This window comes from Bison bison, unplaced genomic scaffold, assembly GCF_000754665.1.
Source record: "Bison bison bison isolate TAMUID 2011002044 unplaced genomic scaffold, Bison_UMD1.0 scf7180017864384, whole genome shotgun sequence".
NCBI classification, from domain to species: Eukaryota; Metazoa; Chordata; class Mammalia; order Artiodactyla; family Bovidae; genus Bison; species Bison bison.
In genome coordinates this window covers 9,574,782-9,591,946 of record NW_011494956.1, presented here as the reverse complement: position 1 = coordinate 9,591,946, position 17,165 = coordinate 9,574,782, and the positions used below count along the sequence as shown (strand labels likewise).

At 45.0% G+C, this 17,165-nt stretch overlaps 1 protein-coding gene across 10 annotated transcripts in view; it reads left to right on the top strand.

The window, feature by feature from the left end:
• ZBTB38 (zinc finger and BTB domain containing 38) overlaps positions 1-17,165 on the top strand; it is a 143,020-nt gene that overhangs the window by 59,566 nt on the left and 66,289 nt on the right. For 9 of the 10 annotated variants that reach the window (XR_826898.1, XM_010858189.1, XM_010858190.1 and 6 more), the window contains exons 2-3: positions 4,565-4,708; positions 5,835-5,909. The gene's annotated coding sequence lies outside the window, so the exon portion shown is untranslated. Of the gene's footprint in view, positions 1-1,661; positions 1,699-4,564; positions 4,709-5,834; positions 5,910-17,165 lie in introns of those variants that run through there. The other variant, XM_010858188.1, reaches the window with a different exon arrangement.

The following is a 17,165-nucleotide window of genomic DNA, read 5'->3' as shown; positions in this document are numbered from 1 at the left end:
TCTTGCCACCTCTTCTTAATATCTTCTGCTTCTGTTAGGTCCATACCATTTCTGTCCTTTATTGTGTCCATCTTTGTATGAAATGTTCCCTTGGTATCTCTAATTTTCTTGAAGAGATCTCTAGTCTTTCCCATTCTATTGTTTTCCTCTATTTCTTTGCATTGATCACTGAGGAAGGCTTTCTTATCTCTCCTTGCTATTCTTTGGCACTCTGCATTCAAATGGGTATATCTTTCCTCTTCTCCTTTGCCTTTAGCTTCTCTTCTTTTCTCAGCTATTTGTAAGGCCTCCTCAGACAACCATTTTGCCTTTTTGCATTTCTTTTTCTTGGGCGTAGTCTTGATCACTGCCTCCTGTACAATGTCACAAACCTCCATCCATAGTTCTTCAGGCACTCTATCAGATCTAGTCCCTTGAATCTATTTGTCACTTCCACTGTATAATCGTAAGGGATTTGATTTAGGTCATACCTGAATGGTCTAGTGGTTTTCCCTACTTTCTTCAATTTAAGTCAGAATTTGGCAATAAGGAGTTCATAATCTGAGCTCCCAGTCTTGTTTTTGCTGACTATATAGAGCTTCTCCATCTTTGGCTGCAAAGAATATAATCATTCTGATTTCAGTATTGACCATCTGGTCATGTCCATGTGTAGAATCTTCTCTTGTGTTGTTGGAAGAGAGTGCTTGCTATGATGAGTGCATTCTCTTGGCAAAACTCTGTTATTGGGGTAATACAAATCAAAACTGAAATATGATACTACATCATACCTAGTAGGATGGCTAAAATCCAAAAAGACAGACGATAAGATTGTTGGTGCAGGTGTGGAGAAGCAGAGTTCTCACACATCACTGATGGGAATGTGAAATGGTACAGCTCTTTGGAAAACAGTTTAACAGTTCCTCAAAATGTTAAACATAGAGTTATCTTATGACCCAGGAATTCTACTCTTTGGTATGCATGCGAGAGACATGAAAACATATATCCACATGAAAACTTGTACTCAGATTTCATGGCAACATTATTCGTAACAGCTCAAAATGTGTTCGTAAGCTGATGTATGAATAAACAAAACATAGTATAATCACAAAATGGAATATTGTTTGGGCACAAAAAGGAATGAAGTACTGACATATTCTACAATATGGGCGAACCTGAAGACCACTATGCTGAATGAAAGAAGCTAAACACAAAAGGCCATATATTGCATGATACCATTTGTACGAAATGTCCAGAAGAGGCAAATCTATAGAGACAGAAGGTTAGTGTTTGTCCAGTGCTGGGACTGGGGGCAGATGAGGAATGACTGCTACTGGGCACAAGTGTTCTTTGGGGGATGACAAAATGTTCTCCAATGAGGTTATGGGGACTTCCCTGGTGATCCAGTGGCTAAGACTCCATGCTCCCATTGCAGGGGGCCCAGGTTTGATCCCTGGTAAGGAAACTAGATCCCACATGCTGCAACTAAGAGTTTTGGATGCTGCAACTAAGACCCAGCCCAGCCAAGTAAATTAAATAGGTAAATAAATACTTCTTAAAAAATGAGGTTATGGATCACACACTTCTGTGAATAGACTAAAATCCATTGATGTGTACACTGTAAGTGGGTTAACTTTTTGACATAAAAATTATACCATAATAATTAAAAAATTGTTTTTAAAAAGGTGTTGAAATGAGAGAAATTGGAGGCGGTGAGGATAGGTAAGTCTTCTAAGCCTTTGCTTTTGTTTTTGAATTTCCAGTATATAACCACATTTATTGCACTGAAGAGGAGGGCTCTCCAGATGGGATAGAGGTTGGGGTGTCACTGTACTTACACCTCTGTGTCCCCAAATAGATGTTTGGCCCAATTCTCTGATTTAATCCTCACTGTTAGAATCAACCCCCAGAGCAAACAATGCCAGGAGCGGCATTTCTCTTGGTGCCTACTCATTGTTTCTCTGTCTTCGCTTTATCTTTCTCTTCACATTTTCTTGGTCCCACAAGGTAGACTGAAAAAATAATCAGCCTCTGTTCGTCTAATTAGAGACATAAACACCCATGTGTGTGAATCAAGCATGGCCACGGAGTCTTTGGGGAAGCAACAGGGAGGTGCCCAGAGACATTTTCTGTAGATAAGAAAAGAATCAGCAAGCCTGTGCCAAAACACGCCTGGAGCTTGCAGCGCTTTCCTCGGCCCAAGGTCAGGCTCTGTGCGGACGCTGACAGTGACTCCGGTCAGTTGTTGCTACTCCCTCCGTCCAAAGCATGTGGCTTTCTCCCTTATGAAACTCACTTCTGCTATTTCCACCTGCCTGGGGAGTCAGACCCCACAGCACAGGTGTAATTCCTCAGAGTGGCAACTGGCAGTGGTTCCAGGAACAAGGTAATGACACAACGTCCCCATCGAACAGAGGCATCGATTTCCTGAGCCCAGTAGAGGGATCCCGTGACTGAACGCCCTGTCCCACGGTGGAAAGAAGAGCCATGGAGTGGCTTTACTGAGGCCACCAGCATCTCCCTGCCCACTGCCCACTGGGCTGAAAAGTCCTGGCTTTTGTCTTCCTCTTGGAATAACGGAAAAGTACAAACCACAGAATTATGAACCATAGCGGGAGAAGGGATCTCCAAGGTCATTCTTATCCAGGGCCCGGATAGCCCCATCATCAGATGTCTCCTCTTGCCAACCCTCCTCACCCTGGCCCAGCACAACCCCCAGCGGGATTCTCTCTCCATCTTAGAAGGGCAGCTGATTCCTGGCAGGGCAGTGCTCAGGGCTGTGACTGCCACTGTCAGATCCAGTTCTGGCTCCTGTCACTCCCATTTCCTCCTGGTGCTTTGAAACGATATGGTAGTTCCAACACATTCTCCAAGTCTTGGGGTCTTTGAGAATGCTCTCATGTCTTCCCTTTTCTTTTTTTTTTTTTATTTGGCTGCACTGGGTGTTAGCTGTGGCACGCAGGATCTTTAGTTGCCGCATGCAAAAGTTGCGACATGTAGGATCTAGTTCCCTGACCAGGGATCGAACCTGGGCCCCCTGCATTGGGAGCACAGGGTCATAGTCCCTGGACCATCAGGGAAGGCCCTTCCCTGTCCTGTCTTCCCCAGGCTCGTGCCTTGAGCTGCACTCAGCCTCCCTCCTACACCCATGAGGCCACAGGGCTATTAAGACAAGTCTAGGACGCGGCTCCTGTTCTGTCCACTGTGATCTCAGATCCTGCAGTCACCACGTGCCATCAAACCTCCTGGCTCCTCACTGCCACTTGGACCTGACTGGACTTACCCCCTTGGCCACTCTGGGTATCCCAGGAACCCTCAGACGTGGTGTTGACCCATCAGAAGAGCCTGAGGCCTACTACTGTAGACAGATCGTACCTAATTGCTCCACTATTTCCTTGTAGGATTTGGTTTCAAGCCCCATCATTACTCCCATTTCCCCTCACCTGGACAGGCTGCTCTTGGTCTATATTCCTTCATTCGCTCAGTCACTCAGTGTCATGCTTGAGAACACAGGGTTTGAGATCAGGCGATCTAGATTCTGCCATTAACTAGCTGTGAGACTTCAGAGAAGTGTCTTAATCTCTCTGAGCACCTCATCTGAGGAACTGGGGATAATAACAGTACCTGCCTCATAGTTTCGTCATGAAAACCATAAATGAAATAATCTTTGTAAAGCACTTAGCCCAGAAGTGCCAACATTCACTACAAGTACACAATATATGTTCTCTACTATTTTATTTTAAAACTATCATTCGTGTATTCACCGAGCGTTTACTGCACCCTGTGGCAGGCACTGGGATATAAATCCCCCTCTTAAAGAGAGAAGACCCCTTGAATCCAGGCAGCACAAACTCATACTGGTACCCAGAGGTCAGGGTGCAGAGGTGCAGAGTCAGGGCACAAGGGCAGAGAATAGACCCTGAGCACTGTGCGCTGTCCAGGGAGGGTGACAAGAACACCTTCCACCTTTCCCGCACTCTTTTCGAACCTCTGCGATTCCCTGGGTAAGGTGGCACCACAGGGAAGTGGGAGGTGGGGGATGCCAGAGGGTGAAGTGAGAAATCCCCAGAGACACCCCCTCCGCTGCTGCTTCTTTGCCAGAGAGTGGCCTTGCCTCTGCCATGCAGGAGGGCGATGTCCCCTGAGGAGGCCTTGCTGAATCTGCCAGGGACGGTTCCGGAAGTAGGAAGGGCGGCCGGGGGTGGGGAGGCGGCAGGAATGTTCTGGCCTGCTGCTCGTACAGGCGAGTGTCCCGAGAGGAGGGCCTCTGGACATCAAAGGTTCCTTTTGTCCCCCTCCGAGTGGCAGGGCAGACGGGCCGCTGGCGATGACTCAGGCCTGGCCCTGACGTCACCCACGCCCGGCCACTGGCCTCCCTCTGCAGCCAGGAAACTGGCTGGGGAGTGGCACTCGCAGGCTGCAGCAAATCTCAAAATAAGGAGGCAACTGCCTCTCTCCTCCTCCTCTCCATCGCCCCACAGCACACCTTGGTTTTCTTTTATGCTGCTGCTTTTTTTTGGGTTTTTTTTTTCTGAAGCCTCACGGATTTATATAAGGTTTTACTTATATATCAACTTTCAAAATGTAGGAAGTCAGAATGGGTGACATCATCAGAAAAATATGTGGAGCTGATCTCGACCAGAAGTGAAGAACCCAGAGCAAGAAGGCGGTTAGAACTCCTGAGCCCAGGGAATTGGCAGCGTCTGGGTTTCAGAGGAGCCAGCGCCTCGGAGTAAGTGCAGGCCGCCCCCAGACCCCCTCACACCGCGCCCTTCACTGTGGGGCGCCATCTTGTTCCCTGACACCTGCGCCTGGCAGGCCCCAGCCCAGGGGGAGGGTGTGGGGGCTGCATCTGGGAGACCCTCCAAACATGGCACCGAGGGGATCTCTCTGATCTTTCTCTTCTCCACAGGCCCAGACCAGGATGCATTTCCTCTTAAAAAAAAAAAAAAAAAAATACACACACACAGAGTGAGGCCAAATTCTGGTGAAAAGGGCCCACATCGTGCCTTTCCCCGTCACCCCTCTTGTTCTGTTTCCTCTTCGTCCTTCCCCGCTAGTGCTCTGTTTTGGACGGCCAGCATGTTTGTTCAGAGTTCTGAAATGTTTGTTTCCTGGATCTTATACCAAATCATCAGAAACAAAAATAAACCCCATTCTAGGCAAATACGTGCCCTGTGCTGTCAAGTGGTATTTTCACACCTAACCTGCTAAAAGTTGGCAGCTCTTTTAAGAAAATGACCACAACCTGCCACCCATACGCAGCGTGTTTCTGGTTCTCTGTGGTTGTTCCAGTTCGTGCGCCTCCGCCGTCTCATCTCCCTGTTTTCAGAGAGCTTATTTTCATTCCTGCTTGTGCCATTGCATCTGGGATGATATGACACGCAGAGACTGATGATAATGTATCTTTGATGTCTGTTTTAATTTCACTGAATCAAGTTTAAGTCTTGGTGTAGCCTATAATTTTACAAGCTCTGGAAGTTTCTACCCCAGAAAGTTAAGTTCCCACGAGAAAAGTTTTAACCTGTTCATAAGAATTGCAGAGCACACAGACATAGAAATCATACCCAGTTCTCCTGGCATCCAAAGTCATCTCCTGAGTCATTATCTAGTCTTTGTATAGTGTACTTAGCCGAGTAGAATTGTTCTTCATAAATTCTGTTCTATAATGATGGGGTAAGGGTATTTTTAAATGTATCTTATGTTATAAATGCAATTGAGAAGCTTGTTGCTTACTGGAAAAGAGCGGCAGATTCCTTTGTAAACTGACAACACCCTTTGAAGATTAACCATTGCTTGCTAATACATCTGTTTAGTAGATCTTACATTTTACTTTTTGTTTTATCTTAATATATCAGGTTGTCTAGAAGTGAGGCTCTGCTAAACCGCTCCTCATCTGGCTATAAGATCTGAACACTGCGACCATTGATTTGGTGAGTGTCATTTGTCCCTAATGGCTGCTTGAATTTAGTTGACTAAATCTGTTCTTTTATTTTGTTGTCTTGCCTGGAAAATCCCATGGATGGAGGAGCCTGGTGGGCTACAGTCCGTGGGGTCCCTACGAGTCGGACACGACTGAGCGACTTCACTTTCACTTTTCACTTTCATGCATTGGAGAAGGAAATGGCAACCCACTCCAGTGTTCTTGCCTGGAGAATCCCAGGGACAGGGGAGCCTCATGGACTGCCGTCTGTGGGGTCAAACAGAGTCGGACACGACTGAAGCAACTTAGCAGCGGCAGCAAGGTACAGGGAAAGGGAAGAAGGCATGGGGACTTCTGCATACAACAATAACAGCTGTATCAAAGAGGATAATAGTAATAGTTAAGATAGGCTAATTGCTGTAATAGACTGAAAAAGGTATAATGACTCAAACACAATAGAAGTTTATTTCTTGGTCACGTAACAATAGAGGTCACACATTCATTCAGAGACGTAGGTTGAGAGAGGCTCCACCTTCTGCAGTATGTTGTTTTAAAGATCACCTGGGATTGTTTCCACTTCCCAGTGGAGGAGGAAAAAAGAGTGTGAAAAAGTGCACATGGAGATTTTTATGGCCCCTGCCTAGAAGTGGCCAGGACACATCTACTCACATTCTATTGGCTAAAATTCTAGTCACATGACAGCTTCTAACTGCAAAGGCATCTGGGAAATGTAGTCCCTGGATGGGGGGCAGCCACTTTCCAGTAACAGCTCTGGAGTGTTTCTGACGAAGAGGTCGTCTGCTCTGCAAGGCATAATGAGGAACTTAGGGATGCTCAAAAATAAGATAGCAGAATGAAGTAGTGGGGGAAGTAAAAAGAGATCAGATATTTAGAATTATATTAATATAACTAACACTTTTTGGTAAGGAGTGGGCAAGGAGCCAGAGAAGGCAATGGCACCCCACTCCAGTACTTTTGCCTAGAAAATCCCATGGACGGAGGAGCCTGGTGGGCTGCAGTCCATGGGGTCGCTAGAGTCAGACACGACTGAGTGACTTCACTTTCACTTTTCACTTTCATGCATTGGAGAAGGAAATGGCAACCCACTCCAGTGTTCTTGCCTGGAGAATCCCAGGGATGGGAAGTCTGGTGGGCTGCCGTCTATGGGGTCGCACAGAGTCGGACATGACTAAAGTGACATAGCAGCAGCAGCAGGGCAAGGAGCAGATTTTTCAAGAAGCCTCTGTCTGTCCTAATGCTGAGCCTTTACATAAACACCACTAGGCCACCAGTGGCCAGTGAACCACGAAAGGCATTCTTCCCTCCACGTTTTCCCCCTCCAGGGTCCTTTTGGTTTAAGACCATTCTGGCTCTGTCATGCTTGTAGGAATTGTCCAATAGAATCTGTTCTCCTAGTGGTCACTAGGAAAGCTCTTGGTGGGTTGTTTTCTTTTTTTTTCTTTTCTTTTCTTTTTTTTAGATCATAGTTCAGTTTGCTCCTGGGGGCTTTGGGAAGCTACCCTGCTCTAGATCTTGGCATAATTTTTAATATTGGGGGTAGAGGGGGAAATTCCTGACAAGATGGGATCCTGAAACCAAGTTATAAGAGAAACATGTGAAAGTAAACTAAAAAAGGCTCCAGCTGAGGGTATTAATTCTACCCAAAGGATTTGATGTATAGTTCTAGCGTTTTCTTTTCAGGAAAAGTTGCAAAACATTTACTGCAATCATGAGTGGTAAGGTTATAAGCCCTGTTTGAAGAACCCTGAACTGATTTTATATGTTATGCAGTCTTTTCATCATTGTTGGTCTTGGTGCAGTATCCCCCTTGCTGGAAAATATCGGAAACCATATGGTGGTGCCTCTATGATGGCCTCAAGGCATCGTAAAGATCTCCAATACAAATGGGCTGCACGTGCTCACTTTAGCAGCACACAGACTATAAAAATGGTTTCCAGTCCTTGCCTGAGCTGCCTGGTACCTACTTCTCTAGTTTCATTGTCAATATCTGGCTAGACACTCTGGTTTTGGATTATATCTTACTCCTGGACTTGACATTTCTGGCACTCACACCCACACCCTGAAGAATACACATTGTCCATTGTGTGGGAAGGCCAGCTACTGACTGACTTAACACAGCTCTCAGAGCCTGGCCTCATCTCCTATTACTGCTGCCTCGCCCCCGCCCAGTCCCTCACATCAGGAGGAGTGGGATAGAAGAATGAGTGGATTTGTTGCAAAAATGCTTCAACCTTTGAAAGTCCATTTTTTTGGTTTGCTGCTGCTGCTGCTAAGTTGCTTCAGTTGTGTCCAATTCTGTGTGACGCCATAGACAGCAGCCCACCAGGCTCCCCCGTCCCTGGGATTCTCCAGCCAAGAACACTGAAGTGGGTTGCCATTTCCTTCTCCAGTGCATGAAAGTGAAGTCGCTCAGTTGTGTCTGACTCTTAGCGACCCCCTGCCACTGCAGCCTACCAGGCTCCTCCGTCCATGGGATTTGCCAGGCAAGAGTACTGGAGTGGGTTGCCATTGCCTTTCTTGGTTTGGTGGGTCCCAAAAGAACCTACTGAGTGGAGAGCTGGCTGGGTTAGCGGAGAAAACTAAAGATAAAACCAAGTTAACTGGGAGAGCCCAGGACCTGCAACTAGGGAGCAGCCACAAGGAGTAAGCTGAGAACAAGTACCAGGTTTCAAAAGCTGGCGTCGAGTGGGAATGATCTATTGCTACATGTCCAAGCCTAAAGGAGTCTGCCAGGAAGGGCGGGGTCAAGACCATGGTTAAGAAGGAAAAGGAGTCAGGGTCTATTCACTGGGGAGACTGTTAGTCACAGATTGTTAACTTCAACTGCCATGTAAGAATGACTCCTCAAAGTACTAAGGATGCAGGAATTGACAAAGGAGTGAGGGAGTGAGCTGGGATCAACTTGATTTTTAATGTCTAGCTGCCTAGTGTGGCAGAGAGAGATGTGCTACCACCAAATCAAAATTTCACTGCCATCAACACAACCCCTTCATCGGGCTGGTACAGCATGCTAGGTTAACACTACAGACCCACCAGTGAGGCAAGGGTAACAAGCACACTTTGTAAATACTTTGACCTTCAACGTTTTCAAAAATGCATCAAAGTAGATGTTATGGGGAAAGTTAGACTTTCTCGAGCTTCCTTAACTTATAATTTTATATTTTATTTTAGTTAAAAATTTTTGTTGAAGTGAGTGAAGTCACTCAGTCATGTTCGACTCTTTGTGTCCCCGTAGGCTGTAGCCCACCAGGTTCCTCCATCCATGGAATTTTCTAGGCAAGAGTACTGGAGTGGGTTGCCATGAAGTATAGTTGATTTATACAATGTTGTGTTAGTTTCTGGTGTATAGCAAGGTGATTCAGTTTAATATATATATAATATGTTTGGGTTTTTTCCCATTCTCCAATTCATATGAGGAGTACAATTCAATGTGAGGCTACATAGTCTTTTCAGAACTTAGGTTATGTCTATTGATTCAGTTGTGGTCTGGGCACAGTTTGCTGATGCAGGCAGTGCTTGGACCAGTTGATTATTTTTAACCCCAGGTTAAAAGTTTTATACTTTTCAGGGCACAGAAGTACACGCCCCCCTCTTGCCCTGGGTCAGCATTATGAATGTTCTGTTTGGAAGATTTTGCAATCAGGCCACATCACAGTCACCAAAGCTGAGAATTCATGGTAATGGGGCTTCGTGATTTCTCATGCTGAAATCCCCTGACTTCTTGTCAAGAACACAGTTGGAAAACACCACACTGAAGACTTCAGGGTTTTGTTTTTAACTCAAGCCTCTGGTTTTCATCAGAACTTTATAGCTTCCTCCCACCTCCAAAATGGTATTTTTAAAAGTGTAAAGCTGAGATTCTGTCAGAATAAGTAAGGTAATATATGTGAAATGGTTTGGACAACTTAGGAAAATATGTGGCAAGTTAGGGTGTTGATGAAAACAATTACCGTCTTTGTGATCAGTATTGGTGTTAGGATTTTGATATTGCTAATAATACTGCAAGCATATTTATTTATTGATCTTTCTAAATTGACTTGAACCTGAAATCCTTAGCACCATTTCCTAACTAGCCAAAGCATGTGGTGTAAAAATTTCAAGGACATTTGGAAAGGTTAGGCCCCCTAGGCCAGGGGCCTAACCAAGAATCTTCTACTCTTACTCAGGTTTGACTCATGGATCACTGAGATCCATGAGAGAAAGTAAAGTTGAGCCATCTGTCTGCCAAAAAAGGATGCTTCCTGGCACTCAATGGGGCTCCCAGTGCATTGGCCAGAAGAGGCTTTGAAAGCCTCCATGGAAGAAGGCTGGAAGCTCCATGGAAGCTCTGGCCCTGGGTGGAGTCTCCCAAGCTGGAATGAAGCCAATCATCTGTCCAGGAGCCCCTAAGCAGAGTGTAGTCAGTCTGCATGGTGCTCTAGGGTGAGGCCACGGGGATTATACACAGAGGCAACAAGCATGAGATCAACTCAAGAGCAGTAAAGATGTTGTTCAAACTGAATTCCCTCCCATGTCCCTGTTCCTATAGTCTGTTATCTATAGTCTGTTATCTATAGTCTGTTCCTATAGTCTGTTATAGTGTAGCAAGAAATTAGTATCTAGTGAAAAGGATTTTCTCGTTGACCCAAATTCCTGGGCATTGACTATACCAAGGTACTTTGCAAAAGAGAATGTAGCTTAAAATTCACCCCAGCACCAGACTCAGTCTGTCTTCCAAGTCCTCTTACAGCAGCAAGGCCATGGCTGGACCAGGCTCCTAAGAGGTCTCTCTTCCCTCTCTTTTCATTCCTCATGAGTCAAATTCTTTTTCTTTACTTAAAAAAAAAAATTTAGCATTGTTTTTCAAATAAAAAGAGCCATAACTAGTCACTATGCAAAATCTGGAAAATAAAGAAAAGTATCAAGAAGAAACCAACAATCTGCAGTAATCTAACAGCCAACCAACAATTCAATATTAACATGTTGATGTATTTCTTGTCAGTTTTTTCATATATATTCTTTTCTTCTTTTGAACATTATTGAAATGCTATTTTATATGCCTCTTTTTAAATTTTATATATGTTATAAACATTTTTCCAAGTCACTAAATGATTTCACCCCACTTAACATTATGTTGTAAACATTTTTCCAAGTCACTAGATGATCTTTTGAAATTTTTATTTTTAATGGCTGTGTTTCCATTGCATGGATATGTCTTAATTTATCCATTCTTTTTTGTGTACATTTTTATTGCCTCTAGTGTTCTGCTATTATAAACGTAAAAACATTCTTATAAATAAATCTTGGTGGACATCTAAGGGAAAATTCCTAGAATTGAATCAGTAGGTCAAATGGCCTATTTTTAAAGTTCCTAATGCGTAAGTCAGCCCCTGAAAAGTCACCAATGTCTATTTCAAAATCTAAGTCCCCTTCAGTTTCTCATGTTAAAATGCATGTTCCTAGGCCCCAGTGGCATGGAAAGCTCTGAGGACAGGGTCTAGGAATATGTATTTTAATATACCCTCTCAGTCCCTATGCACATTAAGGCCTGAGGATTATTGATAATATTGTGTTCAATTTAATAAACACTCATTTTTCAGCAATACTTACTAGACAGAAAAAAGTCAAGGAACTGTAAGCTAGTACATCCAAACTAGAATTTAACTTAAAGGTGTTTTTTGGCTTCTGAATTTTAGATTTCTCCTTAATCGTGATATGATACAGTTGAAAGTTTATCAGCTAGGGAGTCTGGAAACTTTACTGTAAGTATAAGATAACTGAGCCACAGAATAGTTGATTCACTCACTTGTGGTTGTTACGCAGAGATCTAGTGGCAGAGGAAGAACTAGAACTTGAGTGACAAAGGGCCTGGATCCACCCAACCTCTGAGTAGCATCACTAAGTCCTAGCTTGTACTGCTTACTGCGCAACAGGACAATAAATTGAGAGACAAGTTGTTGGGTCAAAAAATACCAACTTTATGCAGAAAGCCAGCAACCATCTTACCCAAGTTAGAGTTCAGGCTTCTTTTATACTAAAACAGGAACAGATTTGACTGGTTGTTGCAAACATCTAGATGTTGGAATCCTTTGTTCTTACAGCCTTCTACATAGATCTGGTCACAATGTTCCTATAAACCTCCAGCAAGACAAATGTTATGCTCTGTTATGCAACTTTTTATCTCTATATGAATGGAGAAGTGTTATACTTTTAAAGGTCACAGTCTTGAGAATGGGATATCATGTACATTTTGGACTACTGGCAGCATTCTTTTTCACAAAGTGTTGAGCCAGCATGCCTAAGCACAGGCAACAGAGTGCAAGGGTTAGAGCTGGAGGAATAGCTCCAATATGGAGTCAGATTTGTTCTTCTCTGGTACATTAGTAGAGACAAGGCACTGTGAGAAGACTGACTCCTAAAGTGAGCCCCTGGTTCTACCAGAGAATGTGTATCTGCCTTCTGATAGGCAGGGCATATCTCAGGATACGTGTGGGCAGCCCAGACCCTGTGAGGGACACTGTAAGAGACTACCCTGTGCTCTGAGCACCGAGATAATAACACTTAGTCCGAGGAAGACATAGGGCAGCCGTGTGGATCCAGGCCGTAAGAGCCAAGTAGGAGGTGGGGTCCAGAGTCAGAAGCCAAGAGAACAGAGCAGGGACAGAGCAAGATTTACACTGTGGGCAAATGTTAGGTCACGGGAGTCATGAGTGGAAAAGCCAAAGCCAGAGCTGAGGGGCGCTGCCGTGGTTCAGCCTTAAGGATGGAGTCTCATTACCCAAATTCATGGTCAGGTGAGGTACTGCCCCCGTCTCCACCTACCTCATTGTATCTGAAAGGTGCTATGTGCTTGGCTGCCTTCTGATGGGAGGTAAGTAAGAGCACATGGCCAAATGGAGCAGTGAGTTAGAGAAAAGGTCCCCAAGAATGGAAACCTGGAAAATGAGAGAACATAGTGAATAAACAACAACCAAATTCTAAAATTCTCACCACCTTCTAAGAGGAAGTGTGACTATCCATCCCATCTGCATAACTCTTCTCAAAGTCATCAGACCACCATCTCATCATTTGGCTTTCAGGTTCAGCCTCAAGTTCAGCTTCCAGAGACTGTTCAGCCCCCAACAGTCCCCAGTTCAGGATCAGGTTCTGTAAGACACCATCTAGATTCCTCCATGTCCAAGTTCACATGCATCTCCTGTGAATGCACCAGGTAAAGCACAAGAGCCAGAACCTAGAGGAACTCAGAGGAGAACCTTTACAGCATCTGTCTTCCATACAGAAGCATGAGGGAATCTACCTAGGATCACCAAGCTTCCCTGCTTCTGTGCAGGGTCTCCATTATCTCTCGGCTGTCCTCATGCAGGATCACTGCCCTCCTGATTCTTGACCTCCTGGCCAAACCTGCGGAAGCAGGGTCTTGATGGGTATGGGTTCTGGGAAGGTTCACAGCCTCCCTTGAATCAGGCGTACAACAGATGGAGGATGACTTTCCAGACATGGCTGGGGCTGTTTGAGTCATCCCCATGGGGTTGGCCCTTTTCAAAGCCCGATTCCCTGGTCATCTGAACACCTTCCTTGGCTGAGGCACCTTCTGCTACTCAGATGGAATTCTATTTGCTTGCAGGACCTGGATCCCTAGGTTGCGAAGCTCCCTGTGGTGGTGACACATTGCCTCAAATCTAACTCCCAGGAGGTAGAAATCAGAGGTCCATGCCATCCAGACAAGGTGTCCTCATGCTGCAGGAGAGTCTTGAGCAGTCAACAGAGTAGAGGGGCCAAGGGCAAGAAGTGTTCAGTGGGGCCTCTGACACCTGACAGGTGCCACTGGTGATCCCGTCCTTACCTGTCTGTGCTGACTTTATGTCCCACCACCATCCCACCACCCCGTGCTAATAAGGTACTAACTTTAGGAATAAAAAGCACTTACACAGTCTCTGGCTAAAGCTTCAGGAAGACCCCAGTCCAGGCAAAGTCTGTCCCCACCTCATGGCTGTTATAGCATGGCCTTCATATTACTCCACGGGAGTGAATGTCACCAGTATCAAGTCTGCCTGCTGGGCCAAGAAATACTGCCTTAAAGAAACCCAACATTCCCAGATGGTGAAGTCCTACTACTGATGTCAGGAGCAACTGGACAAACCTGAGGCCTCACCCTATATCAAGAGCCTCATTTTCCATCATCAAAATGCCAAACAGCACATTGCTATGTAGACAGTATTTGGAAAGCTGGAACAGTGAGAGAAACCTGAAGCCACACCAGTCAAGCTTTGGAGGCCCCACAAGTGACTGCCATCTTGACTGGGGACCATCAAAATGAGCCCCGATGAGTCTATCAGGATGGCTAAAATTAAAAAAAAACAAAAACAAAAAACTGATGTTACCAAATGCTGGTGAGGATATAGAGAAAATGGATCACTCATACATTGCTGGTGGGAGTATAAATGGTACAACACTCTGAAAGAGTTTGATAGTTTTTAATAAAGGTTAGCATATATATACCATATATTCCCACTCTTGGATATTTACAGAAGAGAAATGATAACTTAGGTTTACACAAATGAACCTAAGTACCTTCACAAATGGGGCTTCCAGGTGGCAATAATGGTCAAGAACCTGCCTGCCAATTCAGGAGACATGAGACTTGGGTTTGATCCCTGAGTCAGGAAGGTCCCCTGGAGGAGGAGGCATGGCAACCCACTCTAGTATTTTTGTCTGGAGAATTCCATTGACAGAGGAGCCATGGGGTCACAAAGAATTGGACTTCACTGAAGCGACTTAGCAGTCACATGAATATTCATAGCCTTTTTATTTGTTCTAGCTTAAAACTGGATACCCGCCAAATGCCCTTCAGTGGGTGAATGGATAACAAACTGATACATTCATATCATGGAATACTATTCAGCAATAAAAAGTCACATCTACCCATCCAACTTGAATGGCTCATAAGGGCATTCTGCTGGGTGAGAGAAAGTCAGTCCTAAAGGGTTACAGACTGCAAGATTCCATTTATATCACATTATCAAAGGGGCAAAATTACAGTGCTGAGAACAGATCAGTGCCAGGGGCTAGGCTTGGGGGAAGGTGTGACTACGGTGGGGTCGCACAGGGGGTTTCTTTGTGGTGATGGTTTGGTCTTGTATCAGGATTGTGTTGACAGCTACTCCAGTCTTCACATGTGATAACATTTCATGGAACTCTTGACACACACACACACACACAAGTGCATGTAAAAACTGCTAAAATCTGAAGTAGTAGTCTGTACCTAAGTTAACAGTGTTGTACCGGTATTAGTATTACCTTCTTGGTTTAGAGACTGTATTACAGTAGTATTGATACAAGATAGTGTCATTCTGAGAAGACAGGTGACATCATACAGCTACTGTACTGTTTTTGCAACTTCTTGTGAATAGTAAACTAGTTCCCCCCAAACTATTAAAAACAACTTTTTAAAAGTTTAAGTTTAATTAAAGAGAGAGGTTGCTCCTCACCCCCAAGAAAGGGGGATGCAGCCACTGGCTTCTCTGTTGTGAGCAACTCCCATTGTTTATTGCTAATTTATGGTTCGGCTTCTAAGGCGGCCTCACCCTCTGCATCTCGAAATCAGTCAGAGTTGGCCCATCTCAGATGCAATCGAAGCTCAAGTCTTGCAGGGCTACGTGTGACGATCCCCCCTTCCCCCACCCTGAGGCTGTAACTTCAAAGCGAGGTGAAGACTCAGATCTAAGAAACGGTCTCACGGTGAAACTCTAGGACGAATCATCCTTCCAGCCCCAGCACAGTAATTTCTTCTCTGGAATGGCTCTTTATCTTCCCTGCTCTTCATACAGATTATTCTCTTCACCTCCACCAAAGGGCCCCTCCTCTAATGGAAGGAGATTAACCCTTCTCTGCGCGTCCCCCGCCCCCCACCACTCTCACCAGCTCTGCTCTCTCCGGGCCCCGTGCCACAGCTGAACGCCCCAGCCTGCGATGGCTGCCTTCCCTCTGAAGCATTTGCGCCTCTGTCAAACACCTTTTTGCCAGACTTGGCCCTGGGAAGACAGTTTTGAAATTAAACTTATCGTGAGCTGCCGGGGTTCGCAGTAGGGAATTGCACAAGGTCCTGGGGCATTTAGGTCAAGGCCTCCCCGCTGTGCTCATTACCTTCAGGGCCTCATCCAAGTGAAATTCTAGCATTATTTACTCAGTTGTTCTGTGGAGGGGTCCCCAGCGCCATCTAAGATCAAAGCTGTGCCTATGGGGCTGCTGTCTATGTGGCATTCTATCCGGATATGACAAGAAACACACACAAGCCACTGTCCCCCCCCAGGACTGGCCTCAGCCCCTAATTTCCTGCCGCATCTTATTTATTAGGGGCAGTCATCTCAAGAGACCATGGGGAGAGGGGCCCAAGTGTACGTGTCTCAGGCCTGGCTGTGAGTTGTAATCAGGACGCTGTGCCCAAAAGGGGACTGACTATTTGAGTTGTTGATCTTCAGTAGGCGTTGGTGAATCTCCTAGTTTTGCACCTTTTGGTTTCAAAACTGTACTGAACAACGGAAAATGAAACCTGCAACTTATTTTTAGCTGCTAATGCTAACTCATGAGATTTTTTTTTTTTCTTTGCAAACCAAATAGGATAAAGGCTACTTCAGCTGGCTGAACTTAATCTGATTGACTTAATATAGCAATCAAGTCTGCTTCTCTTGATACTTCTCAAATGATACTGGGTCTCAGGTGATAATTTTGGCTGATATTTACTATTTTTGCTTCAAATTATGTTCTGTTGAGCTTTAAAAAAGTTAAATAGCTAAACATTTTCTTCTGGGAGGAATTGGGAAAGAAGTTAAAACCCTCTATACTGGAATCTATTTGTTAACTCACTTATTCTATAATCATTTTTGAGGCATCCGCTCAAGTGAAAGGTGGATTTTTTTTTTAATTAGTTGAGCCAGTGTGTTGAACTACAAAGAGCAGAATACTCGTAATTTAGGAATCTGGCTTTTATCCTGGTTGCTGAGGTCTTCAGATATCACACTCCCTGAATCTGATTTTCTCCTCCCTTCAAGAAAGGTCCAGATGACACCTTCCCATGTGCCTTGCCCATCCTGTAATTCTGTGTAATGGGCTCTGCCACTGACAGCATGGGGAAATGTTGAGGCACATTTTGGAGGCTGTGGTGTTGTCATCAGGCCTCTCTTAATTTCTGTCTCCCCTTTCCCTGTTCTAGGAGGGACAGATGTAAACATAGCCTGTGGTCCGCTCGCCAGACAACTTGTCCCCCCGC